We start from the raw sequence: 12,199 nt of genomic DNA on the forward strand, positions 1-12,199 counted from the left end.
TTTTTTCAATTCCTATTTTCACTCAAGGTCCGTTATGAATTTAGTATTTCACGCCTGTTTGGTTTTTGGTTTAATCTATGCATAACAGTGAGAAATTGACCATATTTCAAAAGACCATGGACATGCAAAATTTTTCAATGCCCATATTTAACTTAAAAAATAGTTTTCGATCGATTGCTATTGAATTTTCATCTCATAAAGACCATTTACAATCGAGCTCGGAAGGGTACCCGACCTTCGCGTGTGAAAAGAAACGGCTGCTTCCCGAAGAGTACACCTATACACAACTTTAGTATAAGTCCCCCCACCATACATACAATACGAGGTACAAAACCAACAGAGAAAGCGAGTTCGGCTTAATTTAGACCTCTTGTGTTCGATACAGCGTCTCTGCATCGCTTCGAACTCTAATTATATGCTGTACGAGGAGAGGAAACTATTCAATGTACATTTATATACAAACTCTCCAAGGATGCTTTAGATTTAGCTCTATGTACTGTATATGTGTTGCTGCCAAAGCCCGAAATCGGCTAGTTCGTGAATTGGCCAGGACAGTTGACCTGGCCAACGTTCGAATTTCGTGTTCTCCGGCCCCTATATATCGATCCCTATGGTTCGGGGTGCGTTATTTCATCCTATACATAGGATTTAAACATGGGGTTGTGCTCATTGGCCGAAATCACTCTTACGTCACTAAAAGGGGGAGGCGGGGCTAAAGAGGAAAGGGACTCAAAATGAAATAATATGTTGCAGCAAAGGTAATGAATCGGTTATAATGCATAAATAATCGATGTATTTACTGATCGTCTCCGAAAGTTTGATAATTTTCTTTGCGGTGATTATACATAATACCAAAGCATCGTTGGTAAATTTTATTACAATTGAAAAAAATTACATAATTTTTAACGAAGATGCATAATACCCAAGCGTACCTTGTTAATTTGATAAATACTTGAAATTTATCAAATGCGATGAATTTAGAATAATTTATCATGTTTACCAACGATGCTTGGGTGTTATGCATAATCGCTGGTAAAAGCGATTATGCATAACACCCAATTATGCGTTATATTCCGCTGATATTCAGAATAACTGGATTTATCACATTTACCACGTAATATATATATATTAGGTGGTAAACGTGATAAAGCCGGTGATTATTGCATAATCGCCGGTTTTATATTGACATATCAATAGCAAAAAAAAGTTTTTTCTGGGCAATTTTTTAATCGCTATTTGAATGCGACTGTCGGAACTCGTATTTCAAGAACTTGCACGCCATAACTGTAATAGTATGAGCTGGTTTTAGTTGAGTGCCAATCCACATGGCGCTATAGTCAAAAACAAAAACCACAGCTTGCCTCGCTTTTTAGTGACGTCATTGTGATCTTAACTAATGAGCGTAACCCCACGTTAAAATCCTACGTATAGAATGGAATAACGCATTCGGGGTCATCGCCACGTTGGCGTATTTTTTTGTGATAATTACGGCTCTTTATAATTATGATCAGGCTATGGCAACCCTAACAATCAAAGAAATACCGATATCTTAGGGATCGATACATAGAGGCCAGTCAAAGACCGGAGAAAGCCCAAAATTCGGATATTGGCCGAGTCAACTGGCCGATTTCGGGTTTTGGCGGTAACAAATACAAATACATAGAAAAATATCCAGTTACAAAATAAAATACCGTATGGCCTATCAAATGAAAGCATTTTTAATTCACATGCAGCAGTGTTATCAACAGTTTCGTGTACAGGGCCACGAAAATGTCTGTAACAATTCAACGGATCACCAATTTATCTCATGAGTAGCATGACCACGTGTCCCCTATGTTACAGGACACACATCACTGTATTTTTCCCCCCTCTGATTTTTTATACGTTTTTATATACAATTGCAAAATTTTACGTAATTTCACAAAAAATTTATATATACAATTTTTATATTTTTCCCTCCAACTTCTTAATATTGTCCAATGTTTTTCAATAAAGCTTTTTCAATTTGTAATCTTTACTAAAATTGGGAATGAAGATAACGTTCATAACTTTCTAAATTATATTATGATAATTATGGCTGTAAATATAAAGGTTCATATCACATATTTGTCATGTGTTTCAACATCTTACCGGTGAACTGCATCTCAATTCACGGCGAGATCTAGCAGCCCTTCATTTTGCTTTCACAATTTGTAATTTTCAGCCATTTTTTTATCCAACAATTGGTGATTTTGCTAACTTATGACAACGTTTTGGTGGACAATTTCTCATTTTGCCGTATTTCTTCTTAATGAAATATGATCCATCAGTCATCGTGTATGAATGTTTTTTCCCCATTTTTGTTTACTGCAATTCAGTCTTACTTCCCGAACTTCAGTAATTTCAACAATAATTAGCAAATTTGTCTTAAATTGCAATTTTTGTGTGCCTACAATAAGCGAAATTTAATATTAATATAAATTTGTTCATTATAATTGTTGTTGAGATATGGTCACACTAAGTATGAAGGTCTAAATTTTCGTTGCACCCATAAGGATATTGTTCATATCAATTACAACAATTTAATATTTTTCATTAATTTAAATTAAAATTATCGAGTCTGTGGATCACCTGTGCCATTGTCGCGGACCATAGGTTGAGAAACGCTGTTACATAGAATAGATAGTATATTTCTTCATAAAAAATGGATAACAGGAAATTTATAATTTTCTCGTTTAAATATTAATTCACGGCATATTTTTCACCTTTAGAACCAAAAATGGAATACCACAATTAATAGCATTCATCTCTATGAATATGCAAATAAGGGAGCAAAAAAAAGAAAACAAAAAGAACAGGGTAAAACGCAAATCTAATTTGTACAGGAGAAAGCGATAGAATCGTGTGTATTTCCATATGTATGCCCATTTTCATTGGCGTTGTTCTCTATGAACCAATTGGGAAGCAAACGGTTTGTTTAACAAACTACTGGCTAATGCTGTCTAAATAATTTTCATCAAACATTGTTCCCCTCTCAGACACGCACATGACACTACTGAGGAATTATTAACCCTCCGGTTGTACCAGCTCACATACATTGTATTTGCGTCTTTACACACGGATTCGGTCCTAATCTCTGGCGGGGAATTGGGGGAGGGACGTTACTTTAAATACACGACAAATATAGATTCCCCGATGCCCGCAAGGGTTCGTTTTTTGCTATCCAGTTTGATATTCGACCTCAGAACTATCACCGTCACTGTTGGTATTGCCGAGTAGGATATCGAAAGCAGTGTACGATGTCTACGAGGCTTAATTTCAATATATTCTTCAGTGAAATTCATGAAACATTTACTTAATTCCGCTTAACAATGCTAATTATAGTACTTTTACCATTGCAACAGTTTTCTAATTAAGATTCTTCCAGCTATCAAAAATGCACTACTTACCATTACCTATAATAATTGTCCCAATTGTCCGAATATCTACGTATTTCGGCAATAGACAGTTTTGGTCTGAATCGTTTTCTTGCTGCTGTTATAGTTTTTGACCACTGATTCCCATCACCATGGTGGGTAATACGTTTTTTATAAGCTAGAGTAGTGGTTCTTAACAAAATACGATAGTTGGAAAATATTTCCACTGTAATGACAGAAGCAGATTAAATGCTATTTCATGTTCAATTGTAATTTTTGCAATAAATGCCACGTCTTTCTGTGAAAACTACATCGAAATCTAACTGGAAATTTGTCCAAAAATTAAATATTCAATTTCTGTTTAAAAAATTTTTCGAATTACGAATTATTTTATTTTGTTGTATTCCTCGATCAGTTATTAAATCACTTGAAGTGGCTCGCGAACTATTTGTGTATCACTAATGCGTTCCATATTGTTTAAAAAGGTTGAGCAACCTTGTTCTATCCGAAGATGATGTCACTCTCCGCTATTGCTACGAAGGTTTTAACAACTAGTTGATGCGAAGATAAATCCAGGAAAGAAAATTCAACTTGCCTTGCCGGGTGAGTGTCCTTGTATTACTAGGGCCACTAGACTACAAAGCCACTGAATCCTTTTTCATTAGAGCGCCTGTGCGCTGAACGAGGCCGTACATGGACAGCCAGACCTAACTCACAATTTCTAACACTGCCACCGGATGGCGACTTATCCGAAGATGATGTCACTGTCTGCTATTAATGTGAAGGTTTCGACAGCTGGTTGATGCGAAGATATGCTGGTTGATTGGTTGTCCATGTACGGCTCCGTTCAGCGTACACGAGCTGTGAGGAAAGGGGATCCGGTGGCTTTGTGGGCTAGGGCACTCGACCGGCACCTAAGAGGACATGGGTTCGATTCCTCACAAGGTCAGTTGAATTTTCTTTCCTGAATTTATCTTTTCATCAACCAGCTGTCCAAACCTTCTACATCATCTTCGAATAAGTCGCCATCTGGTGGCAGTGCCAAAAATTGTGAGCTTTGGCCTGAGTTAGCTGAGTCAAGTCCTTTCTAATCCGGGAATTGAACCCGGGTCCTCTTTTGCATACCGCGCTAACCAATACGCTAGAGACACACTTTTCAATTCCTGATAACACGCATTATTAGAGTGAAGCGCTGTGTGGAGACATTGCAGCATCCCTTAACCAGATAAGATATTTTCTCTAACGCGCTTAAGGCGACCACCGATCGATAGCACCTTTATTTCAAACCCATCTCATTAATGGCAGTAAATTGCAATATGTGATGACCAGAGTTGGTGTCTGGTGAAGTAGCCTCCGCTAACTACAGCCATTTTCGCCTCAGGTGGCGATTGGTATTAAGAGATGTTTTTCAGCCGAAATATACTGATAAATTCAATTTTCTGGATGTCACGCCGAAATGAATATTTGAAAAGGAAAGTTGTTTTTCCTGGGTCCCCCTTGCATACCGGGCAAGTGCGCAAACCAATACATCAGAGACACACTTCCAGGCCACACACACACACACAGACAATAAAAGTTTCAGTTATTTCAGCATTTATGCCATAAATGTAATTTTTCAAGATCAACCATTTTTAATGAAGAATAAAATTGATTTTTTTATGTTTTTATATTTTTAACCATGTTTTCATAGACAGGGACGAGTACAGAAAATACACATACAAATACAGACACAAAGGCCACAACAGACAAAATGCCCAACGAGAGGTGGCTGTCGAATATAAATCTAAACTATATCAAAAATACAACAACCCGATGAGTAAATAAAAAAAACCAATAATTATGATAAAATATAAATATACTCCACATAAAAATTTATGGCTGTCTCATCTAAGTATGGATAGCTTCTCGATTTGTCCCAATATGTTTATCGTATTTCTTTGTAAACGTGCCAATTGTGTTAGAATTCACGACCCCTGTGGAGGTAAGCTATTCCATTTATTCACAATCCTGTTGGAGTAAAAACTCCCTGCGACACCACAATCTAGAATTGTCCCTTACCAATCGATAGTACTACTTTACCGCACACCAACTCCGGTCATATATCGCCATACGGCAATTTCCTACCAGTGGAGTTGGGTGGGAAATGAAGGTGCGACCCCTCGGTGGTCGCCCCAGGCACGGTAGGTGAAGAATTTCTTTCTAATGTTCTGTGCCCGGATTTGAACCCGTGGACCTTGACGGTAATCTTCATAGTGGAAGACGAGCATCTTAACACTGCGCCACCCACTCGGACCACCAATCGATACTGGGGTCACCTTGTCGAAACAGTTGATTGGCGATGTATTAATAACTTGTGGGCCATTTTGCCCATCCCGTTAAAAGTTTTAAACACTTCAATCCTCCCGACATGTGCGCTCCTCGAATGTAAAGATTTTCAAAAAAAAAGTCATCAAGAGCACCCATGGCTCTTCTCCGCACCTCCCCCCGACCAAGTCAATGTCCCTCTGTAAGTATGGTCTCCAAAACCTGACAGCATACTCTAATCCAGGACGAACTAAGCCCCGAAAAGTGAAAGGATCACTTTAGGAGAAGCGCAACGATGAAACATACAGGAAAATTTTCCCCGCATATTTTTCAGTTGATACTCCAAACTATAATTTTTCAAAATTTTTTGTTCAGCGCTCCCTTGCTCAGAATTTTTTTTTCTTCATCGTCCCCCTTCTTTAGTGATCCCATAGGATCCTATATTGTAGCCGTAGCTTTTATTGCTCCCGTCCTGGTACGTTATATTACTCCCACCTCCAGTGATCAAAATTGCCCACTTTGAGAAACACTGCTTTAAACTAAAAGATAAAAAAGAGAAATAAAAGGAAGAAAATGTGGAAGCCAATCCCAATCTGAATTTGGCTGTAAAAGGTTGTTTAAATACAGTTGAACTAAGCATTAAATTCGGTATAGAAATATAATCGGTTCATCTTTCTCATGTTTTAATTTCTAGACAATATTGAGAGCTATTTCTGAAGTAAATTCCCCAAATAGAACTAGATTATTTTTACTTGTAGAGTAAAGTATTCTTAGGTACATCAAATGGAATTCTTCTCTACTAGTATTGCAAAGCGGATGTAAATTGTTCTGCTGAACAGGTCTAGAATTGTGTTGGTCTAGAATCGGGGTTGCTTGGACCCCCAGGAATCCACAGCCGGTTTTACTTGGTAGGGTGGGGGAAGGTCCACGGCTCAAGTGTAGAATTATAAAACAAAGTTACGCTAAGTTGGAAAATAAATAAATAAATTACTTAAAAAAAAAGTTTTAATTAAATTAACGCGCAAAAGTACCACTTTACTGTGCATACACAACTATTTACCTCCGTGAACAATATTTGTCATCACTGCTTCAGGTAAAAAATAAATCAAGAAACAGGCTGCTCAATTCAGACGACAACTTATGTGTAAAATTGTCAAAAGATATAGAACCAAATTTTGAGAAACTTCAAACGGAAATGTGAGTTCACCATTTACATTGAATTCTTATTTTATATCACGTGTATTACTGTACACACATTCTTTATGCGTAAAGCTCATGATTTAGTTGTCAAAAGTCAAAGGCTGAGGCATGGGGTTCCATGGCAGACACCAAGATCTCTGGGGTTTTAACGACTAAAAATATTTGGGAGCCGCTAATCCAGACTTAGTTGCAAATCGTCCCACAAGTGGCCCCCGGGTGGGACGGTAAACCGTCCCACCCGGGAGCCATTTCCTGAAGTTAAGAGAGGCTACTAATGCCTCTACTTCAGCGCCTCACGACACAGTGCGTGAAATTAGGAAGGCAGATTCATGTGTCTCCAGTGGTGTAGATGGTAGCATGCTTGCCCGGTATGCAAGAGGGCCTGGGTTCGAGTCCCGGCGGAGACGTGATGACTTTTCTTTCCGAGCTCACCTCAGCATAATATCCGGAAAATAACTGTTTCCTTGATATCTCTGACTGAGAAAAAAGCCATCTATATCTCTCTAAACCACCATATAGTTTGAGACCATACCAGAAGAAACCCCTCAAACTAAAAATACCAATTGTCGTAACAATTATGGGGAAAAACTAGTGACAGTGTAGAAAAATTATTACGCATAGTTAGAGAACCTGTAACATAAATCTTCGTTTCTTTCATTAAACTATCATATTATTTTTGTGTGATCGACCTTTTACCTTTGAAATGCACTACGTACATATAAACGCAATAAACACACACACACATAGAAATACTGTATATTATAACAATAAACAGCTATAGTAAAAGTAAGGGGAGAAAAAGAAAAACCGTCAAATGCTCCTTCAAATCACTTTTTATCCAGCATTTTGTTCTCCGAGTCTCCCGTATTACCGAATGTAAGCTCGCCTTGGGCATTTATAACTGGATTATGATACCGGAGAAGGTTTCGTAAATTGCATTTACTGTTTTTTTTTTGTTGTTTTTTTTTGGTACTATAGAAAGAGGGAAGCTGCTAACTTATTCTACATTGAGGTTATTTCCCGTTTATTTTATTTATTTTTGTTTTTATTTCACACACACACGCAAAAAATTTATAAAATGAACTCATTTTTCTGTCAGTCTATTCAGATATATTTTGTGCATTTCATGTAATTTTAATTTAAAAATAGGTATCGGTATATTCTTCCGAAAATTTTTACCATTGATAAAGATGTATACCAATAGTTAAAATTCCACAGAGTTATGCAGATTGACCATTGAAGTTTGTTCCGTGTAAATCAGTGAAAAACACTCGTTATCTGAGCGTGTAGTTAATGATACACATTCTTAAGATGCATCAATATGCACGAAAATTCATCTCCGGCCACTTTATTAAGGTACACTTTGATGTTTCAACATGGAAGATTGATTCCCTAGAACTCGTTACCGTTTTCGTGTGAAATTGATTCGTTTCAAATTATAAACGATGATTTTTCCTTCCAAGAACTGTTTCTTAAAACCAAAGTAATTTGGAATTCGGTGAATAATCCCGAATTTCTTGAAACATATAGTACATCTTAACAAGCCAAAATCGAAAATCTTATTCCTTTTTTGGAAAATTATAAAAAATCAGTAAGACTTTATCTAAAAATCTCTAAAATTTTTATCATTATGAATCTGAAAACAAATATTTTCATGTCATAAAATTTCCATATTTAATTGCGTAATTTTTTTTTCAAAATACGTATCTATGGTTAAAATATATTTAAATGTGCTAAAAATAGTATATAAATGTATTCAATGCTAAATTTTTGATTTTTCGAAACTTTTTGTTCTTGTTCTCTTATTTTTTTACATGGTTTTCAGAACATGGTTTTTGTAGACAACATAGATAAGAAATCTATGTAATTATTCGTAATCCATGGCTCCCACAAGGGTGGGGGTCCAGAATGCTGCCTTTCCTTTTTTTATTTTATCACACTGTAAATTAACTATGAAAGGGCTCGTGAAATATCTGGCTTGGGGCCCGTTTAAATCGCAGTCTAGGAACCGTTTCAGAATTTGGAACCCATGTCGTAGCCACATCGCGGATATTGTTACCGATTGCGGAATAAATTACAAATGTATTTAAAAAATATTTTTGGTGTGTTTTTTGAAATTCTGTAGGCACATATTCTTCCCGTATATTCTACTAATCATTCCTACAGCAGGAAGTCTCCGACGCCAAGTGGTTAGTGCACCAATATCTCGAAAAAGAACATGAAAAGTCATTTGAAATCAGCTATAAATTTTACGACGAAATCTAATTATTATCATAAAATGATCGAGGTGCAGCAAAAATCGACGGTCTAGTTCAAAACATCAACAACTCAAAATACCCTGTTTTGAAATATAGTAATACATGAAAACCTTGAAATTACGCGATAGATGGGACCGACGATAGGCGCGTAAGTCGGGAAGAATTTTTGTATACAAATGCAATCAATATTGATTGATTAGAACCAATACTTCCGGGCCATTTAGGCCATGCCCCACCAAAACATCTCTGAAATTCTGATGTTCCCCCGTACTTTTGTCGTGCCCCCTCAGGGGGGTTCTTAACCAGGGGTCCTGAGAAAGACTTCGGGGGGAGTCCGTGTGATCTTGAATGAGAAAACAATTGACTCATTGCGTGGGTATAGTCTTTGACGGCCGGCGTCTAATTGAGAATAAGGACTTACCGGGCTGTTAAGTTGTGGTCTATTTCTTTCGAACGTTTCACCCGCAGCTGCGTGGGGAGAATCTCCAGACGTGAGTTTGGTACCACCGAGTGCCACCGACAACAATCTATAGCAAGTGAAGTCGGGAAAGTTAATAAGAAGGGCACCTCGTCGGCACTCTGTAGTACTAGACTCACTTCTGAAGATGCCCACCTACACAGCTGCAGGCGAAACGTTTGAAAGAAATAGCAGATCACAACCTAACAACCCGGTAAGTCCTTATTATCAATTAGCTCATTAAATAGTCTATAAGGTTTTTATCAATTAGCTCATTGTTTGTACATTGCTATTATACAGAGTATTATTTTGTAAAGGAGTTCGTGACGTCATTTTTCTTCATTTTATGGGCACAGGGGGTTCATGGCATAAATTTTCTGTGGGCCATCATAAAATATCAAGAACCCTTAGTCAAATCTTTTCCACCGAAAGAGAAAAATTAAAGAAAGAAGTCATCAAGAAATTATGGTCTTTTGGTCATACATATGCTTTAGCACTCTCTAGGTCACTCTTTCGCTCACCCACGTGCTTGCAGATTCTCTAGGTCATTCTTTCGGTCACTCATGGACCTAGTTCCTTACTTTCTCGGCGAAGATGAATTAATTTAGGGTTATACAAATTTTGCGGCCCTTTTCCCCTTTTACTAATTTTTTTGGGAACTCATTTCTCAAATTTGCCGCCCCTCTAAACTTGCCGCCCTGGGATATAGCCCGCTAGCTCCCCTCCCCGTAACTTGCCATATCCACTCTTTTATAGACCACTGCATAGAACCACATCCTGAAAACACTGATCTAGACAATGTCTTGGATAACATTTCTCAGACAATTCTGCCATCACGAGCTTGTGTTTCTTCCTCAATTTTTATAGTGTCTTGTTTTCGGACATTCGTCTCCGGACACGACAGCAGGGTCCCATCCCACGTAGAATGAAATGTGACTGCTCAGAAGAGCCAATCTTTTGCCAATCAGAAGAGGTGCAATAATTGATACCACCATGCAAGTTAGAGCCGTGCTAATGCGGTCTTTATCTCATGAACCGTTCGTCTTAGAGGTATGATTTCAATTTAAAAAATTCTCAAAATTCACTCAAAAATTACCCTGTACCAATTTTGAGAGTGTAAATACAGTGTATCAGGAAATAAAAAAAAACTAAAATTTTATACGGTCCCCCGTTCTCTAAATTCTAATTAGAAAGTCGTTGTCCTGTCTTTTCTGAGTCCAACAAAAGAGACCCTATGTTTTCAATTGCAATATGCGCCGAGGCATTCAAATTCAAAAATCGAAGAAAAGTCGGGAAAGATCAACAAAAATTAACGGACAACGCTTCTTTTTTCCATTTTATTGTTCCCAACTTTTCTCCAGTTTTTGAACTCGAATATCTCAGTGAACATTGCGTTTAAAAACATAGGATTTTTTGGTTTTTTTTTTTTTTTTTGGGCTCAGAAGAGACTGGGCAACAACTTCCTAATTGGAAACTGGAGGACATGGAGACCGTATAAAAATTAAAAATTTTTATTTTGCGACACATTGTATTTCCACTTTCAAAACTGGCTGAGGGCGATTTTCGAATACATTTTGAGTATTTTTTAAATAACCATACCTCTACGACGAACAGTTGATGAGATAAAGTCCGCATCAGCACTTACAGGACACCCTGTATAATTACGATTTATATACAGGCGTCTCTCGCTTCACGCGTTGGATTTTTTCCATAAAATAGTCGAGTTAGACGGAATCGCGTAAAGTGAGTTAAATTTAAAAAAATTTATATAAAATCAGCAAAATGATATCTTACAGTGATGTTTGCAATGTCATGGTCGAGCATTATTTCTGAGGTATTAAAAGAAGTAGTACAAAGTTTCATACATTGCTTGTATTGTACCTCAAAACATGTAAACAGCAAAACCTGTTCGACCTGTTTTTCACCAAGCACTATTACACTTTGATGCGTATACCATTTGTAATAAAAAAGGAGAAGAGCCACATCTTAAATTTACTTTATTTCAATTCCTGCATTCGCTAAAATGATCTGCAGTATTGATTATACGTAATAAATATAATCGATTCTTTTCATGATTCATCTCAAAGTGTTTAATTTTAACCAATTTTAAACGGTAGAGTGCAATCTATGCATTCCTGTGTGTGAAATTTTGAACTTTTTTCATTTTATAGAAAAAAAAAACAGTAGTGATAATGTTTATTTCACTGCCATTGCCCTCTCATAAGCTCGTTGATTTTATATAAATATATAAGTTATGGAATGTGTCATTAAATTTTGTCCCAAAATGTATAACCGAATCAGATGTATCACACGTTAGAAAGTGATGACACCGAACAGGAATTCAAATCAATAAACTCATGGCCCACGCATTCTGAATCCCTACAAACTGGAGGGCCTCAGTTCACAATTTTTCACGGCCCCTTCTAATTATAAGCTTATAAGTTTGTGTGAGGAGAACAAAACCAGTAAGATTCGTGATGGGCTCCCAGGCCAGGGGCCGGTTAGCCCCATCCCCCCACCACCATATGGGCAGATTCATATTGACAGCATCATGGGCCCTCGCTGAGCAATCCAATGGGCCCCTT

General features: G+C 37.3%; 1 non-coding gene across 1 annotated transcript; it reads left to right on the forward strand.

The window, feature by feature from the left end:
- Positions 1 to 7,232: 7,232 nt before the first annotated feature.
- On the forward strand, positions 7,233 to 7,306 carry TRNAT-GGU (transfer RNA threonine (anticodon GGU)). Its single transcript has one exon. It is a non-coding gene; the product is annotated as a tRNA-Thr (tRNA).
- The last annotated feature ends 4,893 nt before the right edge of the window (positions 7,307 to 12,199 follow it).

This window comes from Pholcus phalangioides, unplaced genomic scaffold (assembly GCF_987345545.1).
Source record: "Pholcus phalangioides strain wild (caught in Gottingen) unplaced genomic scaffold, Ppha-v1.0 ptg000007l_1, whole genome shotgun sequence".
Classification (NCBI taxonomy): Eukaryota; Metazoa; Arthropoda; class Arachnida; order Araneae; family Pholcidae; genus Pholcus; species Pholcus phalangioides.